At 40.7% G+C, this 23346-nt stretch overlaps 1 protein-coding gene across 14 annotated transcripts in view; it reads left to right on the top strand.

Annotated features, from left to right (window-relative positions):
• Positions 1-6518: 6518 nt before the first annotated feature.
• PCBP3 (poly(rC) binding protein 3) overlaps positions 6519-23346 on the top strand; it is a 115862-nt gene continuing 99034 nt past the window's right edge. For 12 of the 14 annotated variants that reach the window (XM_068245271.1, XM_068245270.1, XM_068245269.1 and 9 more), the window contains exons 1-2: positions 6519-6554; positions 11362-11467. The gene's annotated coding sequence lies outside the window, so the exon portion shown is untranslated. Of the gene's footprint in view, positions 6555-7677; positions 7769-10963; positions 11204-11361; positions 11468-23346 lie in introns of those variants that run through there. The other 2 variants (XM_068245258.1, XM_068245259.1) reach the window with 2 other exon arrangements.

Below are 23346 nucleotides of genomic sequence, written 5' to 3'. Positions count from 1 at the left end.
TGTTGTTGATCTGTTATGCACGCCCCCCCCCCCCCTCCAGGCCCCCTCTATGCACACTCCCGTGTGTGTTATTTACATTAGACAGCCTCTCTGCTCACTCAGTGAGAGAAGAGAGCTTTACAAGCTGTATAAATCATCCTCTGTTAGGCTGTGAAAGGAGCTGGGCTGTCACATGCTGGGGAATTACAGACACGGGCAGAGCTGTCTGCAGGAAGAAACAATCAGCCTGTCACTCTTCAGTGGATGAGAGCTGCAGGGGGAATAAGGTAAACACACAAATAATCTCTTGAGATTCAAAAGGAAGGCTGTATACAGCCTGCTTGTGTATGGATGTATTTTCTATGTGTGGGCATACTGTACATCAACCTACTTCCGGTTTTGGTGGCCATTTTGTTTGTTTAAAAACACACTTTTTAAAACTGTTTTTGATTATTTTTAATGCAGCGGGGAGCGGCGAAATTGTGACAGAGGGGAATAAGAGATGTCCCCTAACGCACTGGTATGTTTACTTTTGTGCGATTTTAACAATACAGATTCTCTTTAAGAAAGACAGTCAATCAAGTCAATCTGACAGCTTAGTAAAGACAGCGTCAATCTGACAGTTTAGTAGAGATAGTGTACAAGGTGCTCCAAGCTGCTGTGTAGGCGTGGGTCGCAAGGGTACTGCATTAAATAAATGACAAAACACTAGTTTTGTCATTTATTTCAATACAGTGCCCTTGTGCCTTTCAGTACAAGGATCAAATAGCCAGAGCCACTAGTATGGCTCTGTACAATTAACAAGGTTCCAACGTTTCTGGAGGTGAGTTTGGCTTTCAGGGACAACAAAGGGACAATTAGCATATTCAGCAGTGATGCATTGTGGGAGACATCATATGCTCACTCCAACCTGAATTATCGCAAATACTTTCTGTTTGTTTTTATAGTGTTTTCAGTAAGAGGGCTTTTTGGTCCTTTTTAGCCCCTACACACTCCTAGGAGTTCTGGTTCACCATGAGCTTGCTGGGCAAACTGTAGCTAATGAAGCTTTGGACATTCGGATAACTAGTTGCTTTTGTTGTATTTTTGATCCTGTGTATAAATAAGTTATTGTAACGAATGTGAAATCGTATTCGCGGTCAGCGCACCAGAAGTGCGCTGACGCGGCGGATTTCCTCCACAAGCGTATATTTGAGGACACCCAGGCTAGGCGCTATGCACCCGCAGAGGGCAATTCCCTTCGGCAGATGGCGCTGTGGAGTGCAGGCGAACACAGTCGCAGCACAGCCACAGATGCCAGACGGGAATTGTACAGATCCAGGACAAGGTACGATCAGGCAGGGCTGGATAGCCCACAAGAAACAGAGCAAAGGGACAGAACCAATGTGTGTCCACCAAACTAGTCGCCACCCAGCGACGGTGAACACACAACGGCGGAAACGAAGTGGGAATGCAATCGCAAGAATGGCGATTGCCGACAGAGACACAAGACTGAGCAAAACAGGGCACAAGGGTAGCAAAGGCACAGCAAATAATACAATGAGGAGATATGGAAAATAACAAACGCTAGCTAACCGCGAACACCGCACTCATTCGCAACAGTGCACGCGGTTATGCGCGGTCTCCACGTGATAAGCACAATAGAGACAAGCACGCCTAACTAACCATTAACAGACAAACATGAAACAGAGGACGCGAGCGCTTGCTTAACGGTTACCTCACCGAGCCTCCAGCAAGCGTAGCAGACAAGACAGACACACGAAAACAGGGACAAGCGAGAGATAGAATCCACAGCACTAGCGAAAGTGGCTAGCACGATCCAGGTACAGAGTAGCATAACAGAAGGATCCACAGCACTAGCGAAAAGTGGCTAGCGCGATCCCAGGAGACAGAACAGAAGGATCCACAGCGCCAGCGAAAAGTGGCCAGCGCGATCCAGAGAGGCAGAACAGAAGAGATAGCTGGTAGCAACCGCTGTACCAGCTATGCTCCAAGAACAGAGATCAGAACGACTTCCTATCGACCACCGCTGGGACAGGACAATCGCAACAGACAAACAAAACACATAATACAACCTGACTGGGCTAGAAGGGGAGCCTAAAGCAACCCCCAGGAATTAACTATACTAGATAGCAACGGCTGACACTCCAGCAGTGTCCATCAGGAACGGACCATGGAAGGGAAATGACCAGCAAAGCCTTCTGGGAAACATAAAGCTCTTATAGTGCCAGTCATCAAACAAGGCAGGTAGGGGATTTGCATAACGAATGTATGAAAATTCCCCAGCAAGAGAACAGACCAGAAACTTGCAATAAAAAGACAGGTCTCTGTTCCAGAGACCTGCAGCCCACAGACTAGAGGAATGGACAAACAGCTGTCTGCCTGTGCAGCCAGCTGAGCGGATCATCACAGTTATATTTTAGAGAACATCAACAGATCAATATTGGGTATTACTCTGTTACCCGTAATGTTATTTGTTACTGTATACAGTGTTATGAAAAAGTGTCACCAATTTTAGTATGTATATTATGTATTATTTTATTTTTTTGCATTAATTTATTACATTTTATTTATCTTTTATTTTATTTTATCTTTTATTTAATTATTCTGAATTTCTGTTACCATTTTTCCTCTCAGATAAAAACTAAAAATCAACCTGACCGTATGGTTACCTAAACCACCTTATTTGCAAATCTTATTTTTTTACCCAAGTTTTATTTATTTTTATTTATATATATATATATCTATATATATCTATATATATATTTATATATATATATATATATATATATATATATATATATATATATATATATATATATATATATTGTTAATATGAAGTTCACAACCAATCTTAATTTCTCTCCAAATGACTGTTAGTGAGTAAAGTGTTATTTTAGCACTTTAATACCTGTAAGCATGTTCCTTTTACAGAAACATCAAACCAGAGAACTGGGTGGCACTGGCCATGTCAGGGTTGCAGAACAGCCACAAAATACACAGGCATGAAAAGTTAAATCGCCCCAGCGATGGCCCAGCGTATGATGCAGGTGTGGTCTTGTTTGCCTTCAGGAAAGGGCTCTACCAAATGACATCTAGTAGGGCACCATCCAGGGTGAAGCTGAGTGGAGATGGCATGGATACCAGCATGAAGGAGATCAAAAAGTCGGTGAGTATTAGTGGACTGTACATATCAGTGCCGGCGTTACCATAGAAGCAACCTGCGCAATTGCCCCTGAACTGGCTTTTGCCCCTCCCCCCTACAACTTTATTATAGTTCCCAGGACCCCTGCAAAGTTTTTGGCAATGTAGTGACTCACCTGTTACAGCTGGCACACTGCTTGTGGCTCCATGCATTCCTGTCTTCATTTCAGCTGGCTGCACCTTCTCAGTGACCCGGTATATTATATAAAAACATGCGCTGCGTCAATGAGGAGAAACGCCCCTGTGAGGATGAAGACAGGAATGCATGGAGCCATGGACCAATGGACGAGCACACCAGCCGGGACAGGAGAGTCACGTCACAGCCAGGAGGTCTGTCAGGAGAGCCCCTAGGTTAATTCTGCCCGGGGCCCCATTGTAACTAGAACTGGCCCTGCATATAATACTAGTTTATTTTTTCATTTAGTGGACAGCTGAGCTAAGATTGTAATTGTGGATCTTCTTATATTCTTTTTATTCCTTTTCAGTTCCTCAGGAGAGGAAGCACCTGGGTGTCAACAGTAACATCGGTGGTCATATATTCTTCACCAATGTAGGCTTTGGAGAGGAGAGGTTAGTGTTAAGCTTTGGAGAGGAAAGGTTAGTGTTTGTCTGATGAAGTCCTCTCTTCGGTGCTAAAAGCAGCCACCGTCAAATTAGCTGTTAGCTAGTGGTGGTGTTCAAATTTTGATGAATGAATTTGAACACCCGAAAACTGGAGGCTAGTTGGTTTGAAAGTTCAAACAATATTTTATACATGGAATAGCACCACTTACAATTCATTAAATTTGTATGTGGGTTACTGTGCTCAGGGCAAAAGCAGGAACATTATTTAAAGAGAAAGTATCCCCTGTTGGGCATCAAAGTTCCAACATATAATACAAAAATGATAATATCAAGGCATGATTCAAATATAGAAAAAAATCTGTATTGACCAATCATAGGTTTGAAACAACCCAAGGGGAGAAAAGAAGCCTGCGGACTAGTGGTTGGGCAGACACCCAATACAAAAACACAGACCAAGATAGGCTTAAAGGGACTCCGAGCAGTGCAGAAACTATGGAAAGATGCATATCATTTTAAAGCTCTCTTTCTCCTCTTTCCAATGATATATAAACCGCCACCCTACGCCTTTTAGTTTTCGCTATTTTCACGATTGAAATTGCCGCGCCCGCGATTTCAATCGCGAAAATAGAGAAAACTAAAAGGCGTAGGGCGACGCCCTGTCAGCAGCTCCATTCAGCAGAATGGAACTGCTGACTGTAGGAAAAAGTCGCCCTGTGTAATACAATGTAACTATGGAAAGATGGATATCATTTTAAAGCTCTCTTTCTCCTCTTTCTGGCGACACCTAAATCGTCGCCCTACACCTTTTAGTTTTCTCTATTTTCGTGATTGAAATCGCGTCCGCGGCAATTTCAATAGCGAAAATAGTGAAAACTAAAATGCGTAGGGCGGCGGTTTATACATCATTGGAAAGAGGAGAAAGAGAGCTTTAAAATGATATGCATCTTTCCATAGTTTCTGCACGGAGTTCCTTTAAGGTGCATAGTGCATAAACACACATGTTCAAAGTAACAATTCTCCACTCAACATAACAACAATTTAATGAACTGAACATAATTGTGATTGTGACAAGATTTGTTTACAGAATAGTTATGCATGGTTAAAAAACACTGAATGTGACCAATAAATCGGTAGAAATTTGATAATGATAACAGACAAATATACTTCATGTACCTACAGTATAATGCATATGTGCATAAATTGACAGTTGTACTGTGCTGCGCATCACATGACAAAGTGCATCAATGCAAAAAATGTGTGAGGTGTGCATACACAGTGTAGAAAAATGTCTATCGAGGCGCAAAACAGGAGGAAATTTAGCATCCCTGAGAGTGGATATAAGGACATCCACTGTCACTATACACACAAAAACATGTGGATCACCATAGCATGTGGTGCACAAGGCTGGAGTACAGCCCAGCCAGCCAGATCTGTGAAAGGCCTCAAGCCTCTGACAAAGCAGCAAGGTTTGCTGTGAATAGCCAAAGGCGTTCCACAGAGGAGGGAGACACCTGGGGAAGACTCGGTTATACATAACAGTTGATACGGCACACCAAAACCTGCCAAGGACAAACACAGTGTCTAAGGTGCAAAAAGGGGATGGGGAACAGTGTGTTAATGATTACTACCATTCAAAGAATCTATAGAAGTGAATATTACCAACACAGGACCAATAGAGAGCTAATACTGTGGTTGAGGAAGGCCCCGGTGCAGTTCAGACCTCTGCTATTCCTACGCCACTGACCCAAAGAAAGCCTAATTGGTGGGAAAAAAACAAGCTATAGATCATTTTGTTGTGATTAGTAGTGATACAGTTATTGACGAGTGAAAGGGAGGAGCACTGAAAGGTGAAAATTACTCTGGTCCTAAAGGGGAAAAATCCTCAGTTGTTAACTATTTAAATTTGAAGATTTTTGCAACAGTGGTCCTTTAAAGAATTCTTGATTTGGGCAGTGATAAATGTGTTGTGAGAGAGTTACAGAGGAAGGAAGAAGCATTTGAGAAGTCCTGTAGATGCGACTGTGAAAGAAAAATTGTGTTGCCAACAACCAGTCTGATTCATCCTTTCATTTTCTACCTCACACTGGAAATATTACAGCACACTCGTGTTGGCTCTTGTTAGCCTAACATCCTTTTCTTATAAGGGCAACTGTCACATGTACAGTGATTGCTACAGCTCCCATTACCTCATGTGAACTCTTGGGAATCATGTCATGCCCAGGGATTCGCCATTCAAACCGCAAGATACTCATTTCAATTAGTTATGTAATCCAGTCTGAGCCATGCTCTGCATATCGCAGTATGCGGTTTTTGAATTAATAAGGCTTATCCGTTTCATTTTCTAGTTACTATGATCACTGCAGTGTATACACAGAGAACATCTTACTGTCTTTTCTCAATTTTTACAGTTGTATGGCTCTTGTGATTTGCTTGGTACTTTATAAAGAACATTGTATTATTTGTTACCAGTTTGGTTCTGTAATTGAAACATTGTTAGCCAACTCTTGGCTGTGCTTCATTAGCAACTGAAGGTTAATTGGGTGGTGCAGCATTGATCTGGGATGGAGACAGCATTGTTTCCTGCCCTGAGGATGCGCTTCCTACGACATGTGCTTGGATTCCCACTCTCGGCTCCCTGCTCCCCTTCACGCCCTTCTGAAGGGATTAATGCACAGCAATAAGGTCACCTCCCTCCCGTAGACCTGACCTTGCTCAGAGGGATAGCAGAGGTTACTTATAGAGTGACAGTGAGCGTGATCTCCAAAACTGGATGACACACACCCCAATGACAGACCCTACTGCACATGGTGAGTTCTTCCACCACGGTATTGTTTTGAAACATGAGTCCATTCGTCCCACTTTGACGCACATATAATGAGTCATTTCAGTTTAAAATCCAGGCTTTTTATACACTTCAGAATGTTCATGTTTTTTTTTTTTTTTTCATTTAGACAAAGTTGGCATAACTTAAAGTAAATTTTTAAAACTTGCAATGCTTTTAGTAGCTGGCTTTTGGATTCCTTGAAGTTCACTATGCAAAATTCTGCTGAGTCTGGTTCTCCATAATGCAACTGGATACCCTGCATGTTTGCAGCATTTAATATAATATATGCTTTCGAATATATCCTAAACATGCTCTTTAATATAGCTCTTGTATATCTATCTTATGCATTCAGCATTGCTTAAAAGTTTAACATTTTATTAGATACTCAACAGCTAAAAATTCAGAAAAAAAATATTAAACTTTTCATAGTCCCGTCCTTTAATTTAAAATAATATTTGTTTATAGACCTTTTTTTGCTTGATTATAGCTGCTTGTAGCTCTGTTGATGTAGTCATAGAATTGAAAAAAAGTACTAAAAGTAATCTTTCTTTTTAGTTAATACATTTTTTTTAGATTAGGTTTTTAAAGTACCTTTCCTTTCCCAGATCTGAGTTTGGTTCTAGATCTGAAGAAGATGCCATGTTCTCTAAAACAAATCCTGAAAATGTGCAGATAATTTAGGTTTTTTTTTGTTTTTGTTTTTTTTTGATGACAACATGTCACTACTTGTTTTTTAAAAGACTTATTGCTCATCTTTTTACATTTGAACAGTTTTAAAGAAAATGTCTAGTTGATTACTTTTCCCTCAATGCTTTTAATATAGCGTTTGTACACTCACTCATTGCACATGTATGTAAGCACTTATGATAAAGAATTACCTATGAATGCAAAAATTAGCAAGCAAATGTATTGCTGGGAACCAGCTAAGTAGTACGTTTTTGTATTGAGGCAAGAAACTTTGTTAATTATAAGAAAACAAAATAAGTAAATCATATCTTAATACTATCCTAATAGTCTTAAGAGATTAGCCTGAAATAATAACATTGAAGAACATATGGGAAGCAATACATTTGGACTGTTTTTGTTTTTAATTTCTGTCAGGTGACTTCAGTTGACAACACCACACGAGTCTTATTAGACCAGAGTGAGGATTCCTGAAAGGCGGTCATGTGACTGCAGCTGCATGCACATCCCTGTGTAAGGATATTTTAAAATACTGCTCGCACCCTAGATATGTTATGAGAGTTTTCACTAAATGAGTACACACAGATGTAGGATTATGTGACTGCTGATTCACAAATCTTTCAGCATTCTGCACTCTACCTGTCCTGACCAGATGGATGAGAGGCAATGTGTGCCACCTAACAGCAAATATTTTTGGAAAAATATACAAGGCAGTTTTTCTAAATCACTTATGTCCTCTGGTGTTCTCGAGCCCACAGTAACTCGGACCCCATGGGCCTAATGTGCTGAGGCATCTTCAAAGATTTTGAGTTAGGATATCACAAGTAATAGATCAAGTGCGATTACATGGCAAATTCCTGAAGCCCTACCTGAGGTTATATCACAACATAGCAGTGGTTGCTGTAAGTCAAGATGTGTGATTGCAGTCTTATGCAGGTGACTACAGTGAGAACTTGTTTAAATAAATAAAAGCTGCCCTGAATTTATTTTTTAGAAAAAAAAAATCTTGCTGTGGATGCTGTAATGAGCTGCGGTCATACAACAACCACTCATTAACAAACTTTTCAGCAACCCTGTGTAGGATCCTATATGATACAGATGAGGGTAGCAAATCCTAACCATCTGACAGCAGCCAGTTGTCAATATAAAAATCATGGCCTTTTGGATCACTTATAGTTCCCTACTGGGGTTGCTTGGAAGCCTTTGGAAAAGCATAAGTAAATTAGGCTCATTCTGTTCTTGGAGAGAATGATTTTAGCACTTAAAATTAATTAGCCTCTATGTCTGAGGTATGTTTTAATCATTCCTATGAAAAATATTTACATGTTTAGCCAAAATTCTCAACTTTAAAAAAAAATAGAATAGAGTAAAAAAGTATTGCACATCCCTGCCAGGTTGTTTTTTATATCTGACCACTGATTAAAAAAGAGGCAAACAAATTGAGCTGGTCAAAGCTGTTGATAAATTAGTGGGCAACTTTTTAATTATTAGCAGGCAGTGGCTTTGATTAATTATGTGGCTTTGCTAATTATTAGCAGGCAGTGGCTTTGATTTCGGAAGCAGTGGCTTCTGAAACCTATGAAGATTTGCCTGTTTGGAGAATTTTTTGTTTATCATTAGTGCTAGAAATGAGTGTCACTGGACAGGAAGTACAGGCCAAAAATAAAACCTGACGGTTTTACTTCTTGTTCAATAGCAAAGGTTTTCCTTCTAATTGCTGCCTATGGCCCTTATTCAGTTCTTTTTTTCTCCTAAGTTTTCTCGTAGGAGGTAATTTTTCATCTTCTGTTAAATAACTTTTCAACACTCTGCAATTAGTAAGTAACAAAAAGTAGGTGAAAAAGTACTGTGAAAGTTATTTTTCTGCTTGCCAGTAGCTTTAGGCCTAGGACCCACTAAAGCATTTTTGGAGCCCTGACAATTACTGGCGCTTTCAAAAATGCTTTGCTGATGTAAGTCTATGGTGTTGAGCCCACTGGAGCGATTGTGATTTGGGCTAATCACAATCGCAGGACATGCAGTATTTTTTGAGCGTTTAGGCTCAATACACTACCTAAATCCCTGGAAAACTCACCTCAAATCGTGTACAAAATGCTTACACAAACACTAGTGATTGTGATAGCGCTTTGCGATTTGTATTGGGTCCCTGGCCTAAAGTACATTTTACAGAATTGATAAAGTGTGAAAACATCTTTTTATAGAAAATGTTAATCTTCTGTTTAACCACTTAAAACCCCTCCATCAAGAGGTTAAGAAGGGCACGCACTCCCATGGTACATTTGCACGTGTGCTCCCGCACATTTTGGAAAAATGGACGTTTATTAAACATTCTTTTTGCACTAATTAATGCACAAATAGTATATTAAAATGTCCATTTTGCATCAAGTGTTTAAATTGCTTTTCAGCAATGCAAATTAAAAAATACCAAAAAGTAGGTAAAAAAATACTGTTAAAATTCTTTGAAGTATTTTCTTGCTTGCTGGTGGCTTAAAAGACATTTTATTGATAGGATGTAAAATATGACCTTATAGAAAACTTAGGAGTAAAAGTGAATTGGCTCAGGTCCTATGTCCCTCTGCTGACAGCTGTCACTGGAGCAGACAGTAAGAAAGAATCTCCTCACCAAGGACATAGACAGCAATTACAACTTAAAAGGAGTTGTAACACTTACCTACACTAAATTTAAAATAAAAGTTTTGTCTGGCATTGGTTATTAGCATTCACTTGTTATACATGTCAGCAGTTTTTCATCTTCCCATTTGAAATGGTTTCAGAAATAAATTACTCTTTTCACCTGTGTTTTTATAGTGTGAAAAATGCACATGAAATACAGAACACATTTGTAGACTTTAAACATAACCGATGTCCTGTCTGTTATTGAAAATAATCTGTAAGCTGTCAGGGAGCTGTGCAACCAGTGCATCTAGCTGGAAGACGTGGCTTTTTCTGGTACAAATTGTTGAGTGAGTTATTTTACTGCAGTTATTAAATGCAGCGCTCTAACGTGCGACTGAAATCAATATAGATTGTTTATTGCCAGTTTAGAAGACGTTGTAAAGGCACTTTGTGTTGTTGATGAACAGTGTCTGCAAAGCAGGAGCTGCGGCTGTAGGAGAGGGGGGTTGATTTTAGTAACAGCAGCATGGGTTTAATCTGAAGCTTTTAATCCTGATTTCTCTCTATCACATAAACTGAACACATTTAAACCGAAAGCCTGGCTAGCAGTTAACCCTTTGCCTGGCGAAGCGCATATATTGGGCACTGCCATATTGCATTATGCTATATTTCCACTAGCTGCAGACCCATCAAGCTTTGTTCAGCCACATTGGATGCGACAGGCTCTGTTGAGGACCACTAGTGGATAGGTACACATTGAGGTCAACTCAACAAAAGCTTGTGCAGTTCCTGGCATCTCTTGATTTGTCACTCACTAGCAATTATAAAAGTCTCATTTGGGATAAATACTGCATAGATATACATACTGTCTAACTATGGTGAATCATCATAGATATGAATCAGATGATTAAAGGGCATTAGACCCCCTCCCTCCTCTTTTTCTGTCCTGTGCCCAGGAACATCTGCCAGTAGCCTCTCTGCATATTAGTTATCATCGTCAGTCTGGGATTTTCCATTGCGTACTTTCACAATTGTAGATGAATATTTTGTCCTCCAAACCACTACCAAAATGATCCAGTTAAATGTCCCCCTAACGAATGCCCACATCAGGGTTTTTTACTCATTTTAATAGTCCGGGCTTACTCTTGATTGGGAATTTGCCACTGTTTTGAGTGATTCCGCTCTCCAGAAAAGGGAGATTTGTTAGTGCGAGTTTCGCTGCCAGGGGCACTTGCCCCATATATGCCTCAGTGGAGTCCAGTGACAGAAATCATAGGCAGCTGTAGGAGATGTCACAGGAGCACCTACAGTGGTGAATCCCTTTTACAGCAAGTAATAGGTTTTTTTCTTTTCTTTTTTTTTGGAAGAAAATAGGTCACATGCGCAATGCTGCTGGTCATGTGGCTTTTTCGTGACGGCCAATAAGATTTTTCTGTATTATGAGCTCAGAACAAAACCTCTACTGGAATTTACTATTTTTTTTCCATCAGCATTTCTGACCTCCCGGTGGTGAAAAGAGGACATCCCAGCCACTAACCTAACCAAAGGAATTCTCGAAACCTTGACGAAAATTACCCACCGCTGGTCTGTCAAACGGTAAGACTGCTTGGGGTTGACTGGGGTTATCTTTGAAACCGGCAGTGTTTGTGCATTCTCGAGGGAGATGATTGATGGGAAATCAGTATATATTGCATTTATATATTGTCTAATAGAATTTATATTAATACCATGCCTTAATGTTTTTGGATTATACTACCTTGGTCTTTAAATATAACACATCCGATGGTTCAATGTTTGAACATTTTTGGAAACGTCCTTAATGAGATAATGTTGTTTTGCAAATGCCATTCAGATGGCAGTAACATTTTAGAATTGGTTGAGGTGAAAGCTTTATAATCAGTGCAGCATGATATGGCAGTTCTGTGATCCATTTCAGTAAACCTTTTTCTGGAATCAAATTGCTTCTTTATTCAGTGTGAAGGATATGTGTTTTGTAAAAACAAACATGAAAAATGACCTTGGGTCCTTCTCGATGGAAACCCCAATAATATCATATGTCTCAGCCCCCAGGCATCCATTTTGTGAGACAAACCTGGCGTACATTTTACTCTATTTCTCCATGTTGGTCGAGAGGTCTTCAGTTGGAGACCAGTTCTATCACCTCTAGAATGCATTGTGTTTTCCAACAGGAAACATGGCTTACGACAACAATGGACTAGACATTGTGTCTACTGTACATGCAAAATTATATGAATTATATTTTTCTTTGATAATCCCTTTTCAGAATCATGCTATGAAATAAAAAAAAACACTCAATGTAATGGTACATCTTTACTGTATTTTATTCTCTGAAATGGCTGCTGGCAGTTACTGCCATTTTTTCCCCAATGTCATTGAGGACAGCCATAATTCTGTATGTTGTACACATGAGACGGTGTTGTAGCTTGCCTTAAGGTCACAGTGAAGACTAAACTGACTTGAGCCTCTTGATGCTGATTTTGAAACCGTTTTCTGCATTATGGACATTTTATTTATAATACAAGAATCACTACACTGAGAAGATGTTAAAGCATATGTTTTAATAGGCTCTTAGTTGTCTTGTAAAAATGGAGAGGGCTTTAATTTAACCATATTTTTTTTTCGCCTGATATTGTGTTTTTCATAAAACAAATGCTTTTTTTGGAAGGTGTGTCTGCTGTGTGAGTGTGCATGTGTGTGTGTGTGCTGCTACTGTGTGTGTGTGTGTGTGTATGTGTGTGTGTCTGTCTACTGTGTGTACGTGCCTGTTTCTGCTGTGTGCGTGTATTTATGTGTCCGCTGTGTGTGTATGTGTGTGTTTCTGCTGTCCAAGTATCATGGATGAATGAATACCAATAATAATTAAACAAGAAGACTTTATCAAGGGAATGATCAAGTATAGAAAATACATCTACTGAATTAATGTTTTTCACTGACTGATTTCGCTGGTGAAAACATTGTTTTGCATTTTGTATTGGAATACGACTTTTCAACATATTTATTTGTTACATATAGTTAAGTGCTTCTGAGCATTACTTCACATCATGCAGTATATGTATTTTTGTTATTTGTGTGCAGATAGCATCTCTTTTGATTTAAGTGGTTCGGAGAAGACTAGAAAAGTAATATTTTAATTTATGGACAGTTTAATGTACACAATAGTAAAAGCAAATACCATTGAAGCTACACTTGGTGGTGACTGGTGCATATAGCTTAAAATATTGTGATTTGTTTAAGGTATTTCTCTCTCAGTATGCCTATATAATGAGTTGAACAAAAGGGAGACACATTTAGCATAGTGTAATTAATGTGTGTGGCTATGTAGATTGTCTGCCAATAAAGAATCTTGTTAGTGTCTGGCATTTATAGATGAAAACTGGGCACACATCTCCATGTGGGTGTCATATGATTTGATGGACTAGGAGTGGAAGAATGAATGTGGGATTCAGGAGCCAGCCTGTCCAGTATGGGCACCAGCAGGAGAATTTTATGGCTCAGTTTCACTGACAACAATTAGAGAGAACCTCAAAAGTTGCATGCCAGCTGTAATTTTTAGGGAGCTTTGACTACCTGGCTCTTAATAATTGTCCATTCCTGTAATGAATCCTGGTAAAATATCTGTCCCTTGTCAGTATGACTTATCATTAGGTGTCTGCAGTGATAATAGCACTGTCCTGTAAAGGGCAGATTACAGAAAGTGTTTTAGATGTTACATTAAATATGAACATCATGCAAAGAATTATATAGGTCCAAACTGACCCCAAACCTTTTTGTAAAAACGAAAAAATTCTATCAGCACTCTTTCTACTGGTGACATCCAGGCCCACGTGAGAGCCCATGTATGGGCTATCATAGCTGTTGGTCTGCACTAATAATTGTGCACGATACTGCCAACTTACCAAGGCTGGATTTATACTTTCAACCCTTCTTTCATGTTCAGATGCCCCCTTGGGCTGCAGCTGCCCAAGGTCTGGGCCTCTGCGGCCTTTCCAAAAATCCAGCCCCAGATACTGCCAGTCCCTTTTTAAAAGTTGTCATTCAGCATGATGCATGCATAGGTGTTGATTTCATAATGTAAAAGAAGTGTGGAGAACACTGGAATACATATTATCTTATTTAGAGTATAAACTGATTCCCCTAATGTTTTACTTTAGAACACAGGTAAAACTGGTAGATTGGACTATACACAGAGTAGCCTTACTGCCCTGCCATTGGTTCCAACCACCTGACCTTCTGCCTCTCAGGACCCCATACCATGCTGATCTTATAACAGGAACTTTAACCAAGGATTGAACTTCATCTCAATCAGTAGCTAATGCCCCATTTCCCACGAGAAATCTTTACCTTTTCTCGAATAGATCACTAGGGACATCTGTATGTCTGATACTGTGGTAAAACCCCTCCCACAGTGTGATATCAGGAGCTAGGTCCTGACAGTTTCCTGTCTGTGAGCCTTGTTGCATTTTGGGAAGTAACAGCTGTTTCCAATGGCCAAGCAACCAGTATCTCCCTCTGTGAATAGGTATATCTATAAAAACCAACTTCGCAACATAGCATTGTTAGGGGGTGTGATTATAGATAATTGAAGTTGGTGCTGTCTGTTTTTTTCATGTCTGCCAGTAGTAAAGATGATTACATGCAGGCTGATTGTGGATCAAACAAATTGCATGGCGAATATCAATCATTTCTTGATCTTTCTTTTATTTTTTAACTTCTCACTTTGCAATGTATTGATTTTTTTCCCGCTTTTTGCTATGGTTCCTCTTTATAACGCACATATGAAGTGTGATAGAGAAGGGGCATTGGTATAGATCAGAGTTCCCCAACCCTGTCCTCAAGGCCCACCAACAGTACATGTTTTGCAGAAAACAACAAACATGCACAAGTGACGTAATTAGTGTCTCAGCAGAGCTGATTAACTGCCAGTGTGGATTTCCACAAAACATGCACTGTTGGTGGGCCTTGAGGACAGGGTTGGGGAACACTGAGAGTAGCTATCATTACATAAATGTTGGCCTGGCCAGCAGAGCTGGGACAAGGTCCTCCAGCACCCAAGGCTGAGACAGCAAAGTGCGCCCCTCCATCCCTCCCACCCCAGCTGTCACACACTGATTGCTATTAGACTAAGAGGGCCACAGGGCCCAAAACCTCCCCAACACCTTAATATCTAGTTATCTGGCTTGCAGTCACTGCTATGTATCCCCTTTTCTTATTTCTTTCTGCTTCAAACACAATTAGGAATGACAGCTGAATGAATTGTGCGCCCCCTCCTACACTGCGCCCTGAGGCTGGAGCCTCTCCAGCCTATGCCTCGGCCCGGCCCTGCTGGCCAGTGCTGACTTTTGGAAATGCCACCATTTCTCTGACTCATGCTGAAATTATGACCATTATGCGTACTGAATAACTGGCTATCAACAAGCTGTCACTTTGTGAAGCTGGTGATCTTGGCCTAAATTCACGTTTGAGGTTAGTGACTGTTATTTAGATAAGCATGACTACCAGAAAATAATTGCAAAACGAAAGCAATGGAAGCACCCAAATGTTTGTTGGGTCACAGTAAGTTCTTCATCTGCCAATCTTCAAAAAGGCCTGGAAAACAAGGTCACTAGGAATATCTAAAGTCAAACATTCAAAACACAATTGCACTTTAATAGGAAAGAAGGTAATTGCACAGTCAGAATTGTGTCAATGGTCTAAAATGGAACAACCATAATGCATCACTTCATGTCAACAAATAAGCAAATTATCCTTCTGCCCTTACACAGAATCATGGATTCAGCTTACATGCAGCTGTTTTAGGATATTTGTCCCTCGTCAGTGAATGGTTTGGATTGAACTGATTGTGTATGGTAAGGCTTGATAAGTATCCATACAAAGTATCTAATCAAGTTATGTAGGGAACTAGAAGGAATCTAAAAGATTTCTATTGAAACCACTAAAAAGTACAATTTGTCTTAAAAACAGAAAGGAATTTCTTAGGATGGTTTTCCTGGGTTTGAATTAGAACACCCACAATGCATCACTTTAGAGTCCTGGCTGGAGAAATGAAATCACTTTACATCTCTGTGAGAGAGGAAATCCATCCAGAGCTGCCAGTTTATAGTTCACCTATAGCCTTGCATGACACATACCCATTAATCTAATGTTCATACTGAGGTATCCACCACTTGTTAGTGCAATGTATGCATTTGAATGATTCCTTATATGGTGAGGCCTTGAACTTCAATCAAACTGTATAGGAAAATGTTTAGTTGCAGTAAGGTTTATAACTGAATATAAACAATATATAGAGGAAAATGGTAGACAGACTTCCTGTTTTATGGGCAAAATGTGCGTGACAAACTCAACTACAGTTCATTTTGTTTCCTTCTTGGATTCAGTCAGTAGGCTAATCAATCAAGTATGAAAACATGATACCCAAAATATTCTGTGTGAGGAAGAGGAATCTCAGTTCACAGGAAGTAGCTGGTGAGGAAGTCCTTTACAGTGAACATGAGAAAAGACTCCACACTAGCCACCTACTCTTTCTTAGGAAGGTCCTCAATCAAGGCTTCCTACCACAGTCTATGTTTCATCTGCTGTGAAGTCAGTTTACCTGCAGTTATGTTTTTAGAATGTGGGAGATAACCAGGGTATGTGTGTGTATGTGTGTGTGTGTGTGTGTGTGTGGGAGGGGGGACATTCAACCTCAATATAAGAGCTGAAAATAAAGAATTACAGTCTTTCCTGTGCAATGTTGCTTGGATCACATAGTGAAAAGCCCTTATCTTCAGGTTTTAAACAACAGTGCAGGGAGCTCATACTCAAGGAACTTACACATCCATAAAAGCATTTGAATATCCACATCAGCCGCACTTTGTAAAATATTTATTGATTTCAGGACACAGATATGGAAAAGTTGATTTAGGTAGCCCTCACCAATAGCTGTTTTTTTACAGAGTTAGTCCGTGATATAGTGCAGAGTGTGAGACAAACAGCTGTCAGAAAGGACTGCTGTAGCTGTATCACCTTCTTCATGTCTTTATCCTGAAATAAAGAACCAGTTTTATGGAGAATGGCTGCTGTAAGAATTCATATGGTCTAATCCAGGGGTCTGCAACCTTTAAGAATGAAAGAGCCACTTGGACCCGTTTCCGAAAAGAGAAAAAAAACTGGGAGCCGCAAAACCATTATAAAACCGATATGTCCCCAATATGCACAAATCGTTAGCAGATATGACCCCAATATGCACAAATCGTTAGCAGATATGTCCCCAATATGCAGATATAACCCCAATAAGCACAAATCGTTAGCAGATATGTCCCCAATATGCACAAATCGTTAGCAGATATGTCCCCAATATGCAGATATAACCCCAATAAGCACAAATCGTTAGCAGATATGTCCCCAATATGCACAAATCGTTAGCAGATATGTCCCCAATATGCACAAATCGTTAGCAGATATGACCCCAATATGCACAAATCGTTAGCAGATATGTCCCCAATATGCAGATATAACCCCAATAAGCACAAATCGTTAGCAGATATGTCCCCAATATGCACAAATCGTTAGCAGATATGTCCCCAATATGCAGATATAACCCCAATAAGCACAAATCGTTAGCAGATATGTCCCCAATATGCACAAATCGTTAGCAGATATGTCCCCAATATGCACAAATCGTTAGCAGATATGACCCCAATATGCACAAATCGTTAGCAGATATGTCCCCAATATGCAGATATAACCCCAATATGCACAAATCGTTAGCAGATATGTCCCCAATATGCACAAATCGTTAGCAGATATGACCCCAATATGCACAAATCGTTAGCAGATATGTCCCCAATATGCAGATATGACCTCAATATGCACAAATCGTTAGCAGATATGTCCCCAATATACAGATATAACCCCAATAAGCACAAATCGTTAGCAGATATGTCCCCAATATGCACAAATCGTTAGCAGATATGTCCCCAATATGCACAAATCGTTAGCAGATATGACCCCAATATGCAGAAATGACCCCCAATATGCACAAATCGTTAGCAGATATGTCCCCAATATGCAGAAATGACCCCCAATATGCACAAATCGTTAGCAGATATGTCCCCAATATGCAGAAATGACCCCCAATATGCACAAATCGTTAGCAGATATGTCCCCAATATGCAGAAATGACCCCCAATATGCACAAATCGTTAGCAGATATGTCCCCAATATGCAGAAATGACCCCCAATATGCACAAATCGTTAGCAGTCTAGCAGATATGACCCCAATATGCACAATTCATTAGCAAATATGACCCCAATATGCACAAATCCTTCAGCAGAAATGACTACAATATGCACAAATCCTTCAGCAGATCTGAAAAGAAAACCCCATTTACTCACCTAGTAAGAAGACCTCCTGTCACGATCTCCTCCTGTCCCGACCTCCGGTCCCGACCTCCTTGTGGCGCGCAACTCCGTCGGCTCCTCTTCCTTCCCGACGTCACGTCCTGCCTGCACTACACTGCAGGGCTACGGGAAAATGGCCGCCCGAAGCCCTGCACTGGTCCGGCGGCCTCTCTGATAGGCTGCCGGCCAGCGGCAGCACACGTGACGTCACACGCGCAAACGTCACACGCGCGCCGCAACCACTGACACCCAGTCACCCACTACCGGTGTAGTGTCAGAATGGGCAGCCCTGCAGCACCGGAGCCGGGACTGAGCCGCGGCAAAGGGGAAAAAGAGCCGCTTGCGGCTCCGGAGCCGCGGGTTGCCGACCCCTGGTCTAATCCATGCAGATAGGGTTGGGATGGGACTTACTTAGAAGTCTAGAGCTGCAAGCTGAGTCATGTTGCCACCGTGAGGCCAATTTTGTACATGTCTGCTTTCACTTGGCAGTGATACCATTAATTGACATGCTATCACGCTGGAGCGTGAACAGGTAGCGTAGCTAATACAATACACAACAGTGGAGGATAAGATAAGTCAAGTTCTAGCCGTAGTCATACACAAGTCAGAGGTATCATGGTACAGAGTCACTAGGCAATCTCGTAGTCAATATCAGACAGGGTCATTCACATAAGTCAGATGTCAGTCGTATTGAAAGGATCAGGCGAAAGCGTAGTCAGGGACAGGCCGAGTCGAACATGTAAATCAGATGGCAGAGGTACAGAAGGATCAGACAAGAGCGAGGTCAAGAGGCTGGCAAAAGGTCGGTACACAGATAAAAATACAATAGATGTTTCTTCAATAATATTACTAGAATATTACGAATAAATTACAAGATATATAACTACAAAGTACAAGACTGACTGACTAGAGTACATATATATTGTGCGTCTACACAATATATTAATGTAGCTCAAAATACAGCTAGCTAAGCCAAGAACCAGTGAACTGATTAGTATCAAGGCCAGTGAGTGAATGAGTGCTCTGGCCTTATATACACCTGGATCTCTCTCAGCAACCACTCCCACATGGTGATGTCACTAGTGACATCACCTGCTGACATCACTAGATCCTCCTCCTAAGCCTATAAGGCTTATCGGCACTCGTGCGCCCTAAGGGTCGCACCACGCATGCGCGGCCCCGCAGTCACTGCCGCAGGGAAGCCGGGGATGCCACCAGAGGACTCCAGTGCAGAAGCCACCACGCCGGCGACGCAGCGGGACCTGCCGCTGGAAGGTAAGGATGTTACACATGCATATCAAATAAAGACAGATTTATATCAGAAATTATAGTATGTAGTCAGTTTTGCAAGTCTCTTGTAAAAAAAAAAGAAGAAAAAACAGGCAAAAAGTAAGATTGTACTTGAATTATAAAAACACAAATTTAGATACAGATTTCTTTGTCTCTTGGATAAGTTCCAGCATTTTGTTCTGTTTGTTCCTGGCATATATTCGAAGGAACATTGTCCTACTGAGACACATGGTGTGATGACATTCTTAAAACTTTGTCCAAATTTGTCATATGCCTTAGTGGAGTGACTCATTAACTAGTGCTATGTCCAGGTGAGTCACACTTGGTCTGCAGCCACCTGGCCACTGACAGTTATGGCATTGTTCCACATGTCTAGGTTAGTCAGAGAAATGGAAAACTGATTGTAATATTTTTAAGGGTTTTTAAATTAATTGCATTGCAGTTGTTCTATGATATCAGTGTAGATCAGGCACGCTGACTTAAATGAAACAAAGGTTTTGTGACTTACTTTGTAAGGGGTAGCATTTATGACAGGTACTCATTTGCTTAAAGTGTACCAGAGCTGAGGCAAAAAAAGTTTTATACATAGCTGTGGCTTCCTCCAGCCCCACGCGCTCGGATCGCTCCCACATCGCTCCAGTTACTTCCTCCAGTTGTGGCCAGTCTGATGCAAGTGAAGTGCGCTATTTACTTATCTCTCCAGCAGTCGCCGGAGAGATACGTATGACAGCTCTTGACAATTAACTCACCAGTCATGAATTATGTTTTAAAAAATGTATATTTGTAGTTGTTATTATTCTGAATTAAATAGCACAGTTTGTCAATCATCAGTGGACATCAGCTGAGTCTGACCTTGCCCCTGCTACTTGACTTTTATTACAGTGGTTGCACCATGGCTGGAGTTGGTGTGAAGTCTGGTACACACATCCAGTTTTGATTGGCCAATCAATTGTACTTTGCAAAAATAGAACATTTTTCACAGCAGAATTTTGAATGCTTTTTCCCTGAAATATTTCCAACTAAAATGCATTTATAAAAAAGGGAATATGAATTAGGAGGCACCCTGTATATCTGATATCAGGTGTGTATAAAATAGGAGTAAAAGGATCTTACCTCCTCAAAGGACAAACCACTAGGGTAAGTATAAGTTTTTATTCACGCTCAAAAGACAACGCATTTCACTGGTGCTGGCCTGCTTCCTCAGGTCAATACAAAAGTGCCTTAGTTGCAGTGACCACAGACGTGAGCTCCTTTTACGAGTACAATCAATTGTACTTTCCCAAAATGGAACATTTTTCACAGCAGAATTTTTAATATTTTTTTCCTTGAAATATTTCCAACTAAAATGCACTAATAAAAAAGGGAATCTGAATCAGGGCTTGTTAGGTTGATATGTGAGCTTCTCTAAGGGACTGTTTCTCACATGACTATGGACTGCGGATGTTGTTGGTGTTGTATAACATCTAAGTTCCCTTTCTTCCTATTCACAGTAACACAGTCAGAGGCGTATCTAGAGGGGTGCAGGCATGGCTCATGCCATGGGCACCAAAGCACCATGGGCACCAAGCTGCTCCTGTGCTGTGTCCCATGCCTGCCCCTGTGCTGTGCCCCCATGCCTCCATATCACTCAGATCTCAAATCAGATTAATTATTATTATCTGGGGAACATGGCTACTTAATTTATATATGTAGGGGGCACGTGGCTTAGTGTTAGAAAACAGAACAGAGAGGGAATAAGAAGTAACTCCGGAAAAGCAACTTCAGCAATATCTAGAGACAAAAAACACAGGGAATCATAACACATGTGCGCGAGAAAAGGATGCTGTTTTTAAAGTGGGAGGGGGCTCTGATGGGGGGAAGGTGGGGGCGTATTTTCAGTGTTTGCCATAGGCTCTATATTACCCAGGTACGTCCCTGAACACAGTACAGGATAGGTTTGAATGCGTGGCTCAACTCAATGCAAAGAATGTATAGGTCACAAATGTATATGAATAAAGATAGGCAAGGCCCTGCAGAAAATTAAATCCCAATGAATTATGAACACATTTTTTATTACCATTCAACAAATAAAATTAGAATAAATAATGGAGTAAAATATTCTTGCTGAAGTAGGGCCTGCTGTTATGAGCTGTAAATTGTGCATCATTCATTGCAATTGTCCATTGTAACCTTCTTTCCAGAAACTCCACACATATTTTTTTTTCCATTATTCTGAATGATGCTGTGCCACAAATTGCAGTCTGCGCAATATGGATAAAGCTTATTTATTGAAAAAAAAATGACATTGTGGATTTATTAACTATTCACTGATTGCTGCTGTAAGTTTATATGCCTGGCAAGGGCTGTCAGCAAATCGCAGGTCATGAAAAAGAAATATTAATAAATCCGCAACCTCAAGTAAATATTAGAAAGTAATAATATAAAAATTATCTTTTTTAAATGATTTTAAAACCCCTTGTACAACCCTGCAATTTTATAAGCTAAGAGTTAGAGGAACAGGAATGTTAAAACTACTGAACAATTGCCTTCATTTCACATCTAGCGAGGTTGTGCTCAAGATTTTGCAGGTTATGCAGTGAACCGAGGTCTACCAGAAAAGCAAGCTGATTTCCAAAGAGGCAAGGGACCAGAGATCAAATTGCCAACCTTCGACGGATTATGGAAAAAGCAAGGGAGTTCCAGAAGAACATCTGCTGCTGCTTCATTGACTATACCAAAGCCTTTGCTTGTATCGATCACAGTAAATCATGGCAAGTTCTTAAAGAGATGGGAATACCCGATCACTCAACTTGTCTTCCGAGGGAACTTTTCACATTCACATCTCTAAGCGATTTTGAATCTGAACTGCACTGGCCTGACTTTCCCTCTCCTCACCATCCCCCACTCTGCATCTCAAGAGAGGGAGAAGAGGGAGGAGTTGAGTGCAGTCTGTGCTGTTCAGTAGCTGGGGAATGCCATCTAGCCTCACAAGATGCCTGTTTCTGAAGTGATCCCTTGGTCAGGTGCCTGAATTTTCCCAGGATATTCCTCTGGAATGGCTGCATCAAATAAAAAATGGACTAATCATTCCATTTACTTTAATGAACAATTAAAATGTGATCTTAAATGCAAACCTAACAGCAATCTTTGGTTGGCTAGTGATTTAAATCTCTGGATAGCTGGCTGCTGAAATTAAATTATGAAGTAGGAAGCAGGAGATTTGGGCGCATGAGACAAGTGGACAAAAAGGGCGCCCCATTCACTCCTATTATAAATATCGTTTACCGGGCGCCGAACAGGGAAAAAAAGGCGCCGGAGATTATTAACGTTTTAACAAACGGCGCCCGGAGATTTTTAAGGATTTATAACTATGTTTGTGATGATTTAACTTTACAAAATGAGCCCGTGACGAATAACGTTTATAAAGATACTAAATCACTATTTCTGAAACATTTCTAAAACATTATTTTTCGCCCCAAAAAATTAATTACCGTATTTTTCGGAATATAAGACGCACTTTTTCTTCCCCAAAACTAGGGGGAAAAAGTGGGTGCGTCTTATATTCTAAAGGTACGGTATTTGGGCCCCAAAACATACTTACCGGTTCCTGCAGCCGCGATCCTGTCCTCCTCCGTCTGACTGCCGCCATCCAAGGGTCATCCGAGGGTCCCAGCTGTGGTCATCTGAGGGTCCCAGCCATCCCATCCAGAATCCCGGCTCTTCAGTGTCCCAGTCGCCAGATCGTTTTCACTGCAGACAGCAGCCATGCGGTAATCACGCGCTGCTGCCTCGCCGACATCCTC

This window comes from Hyperolius riggenbachi, chromosome 7, assembly GCF_040937935.1.
Source record: "Hyperolius riggenbachi isolate aHypRig1 chromosome 7, aHypRig1.pri, whole genome shotgun sequence".
NCBI lineage: Eukaryota > Metazoa > Chordata > Amphibia > Anura > Hyperoliidae > Hyperolius > Hyperolius riggenbachi.
Note: the sequence above shows the minus strand (reverse complement) of the source record. Positions and strands in the feature narration are given on the sequence as shown.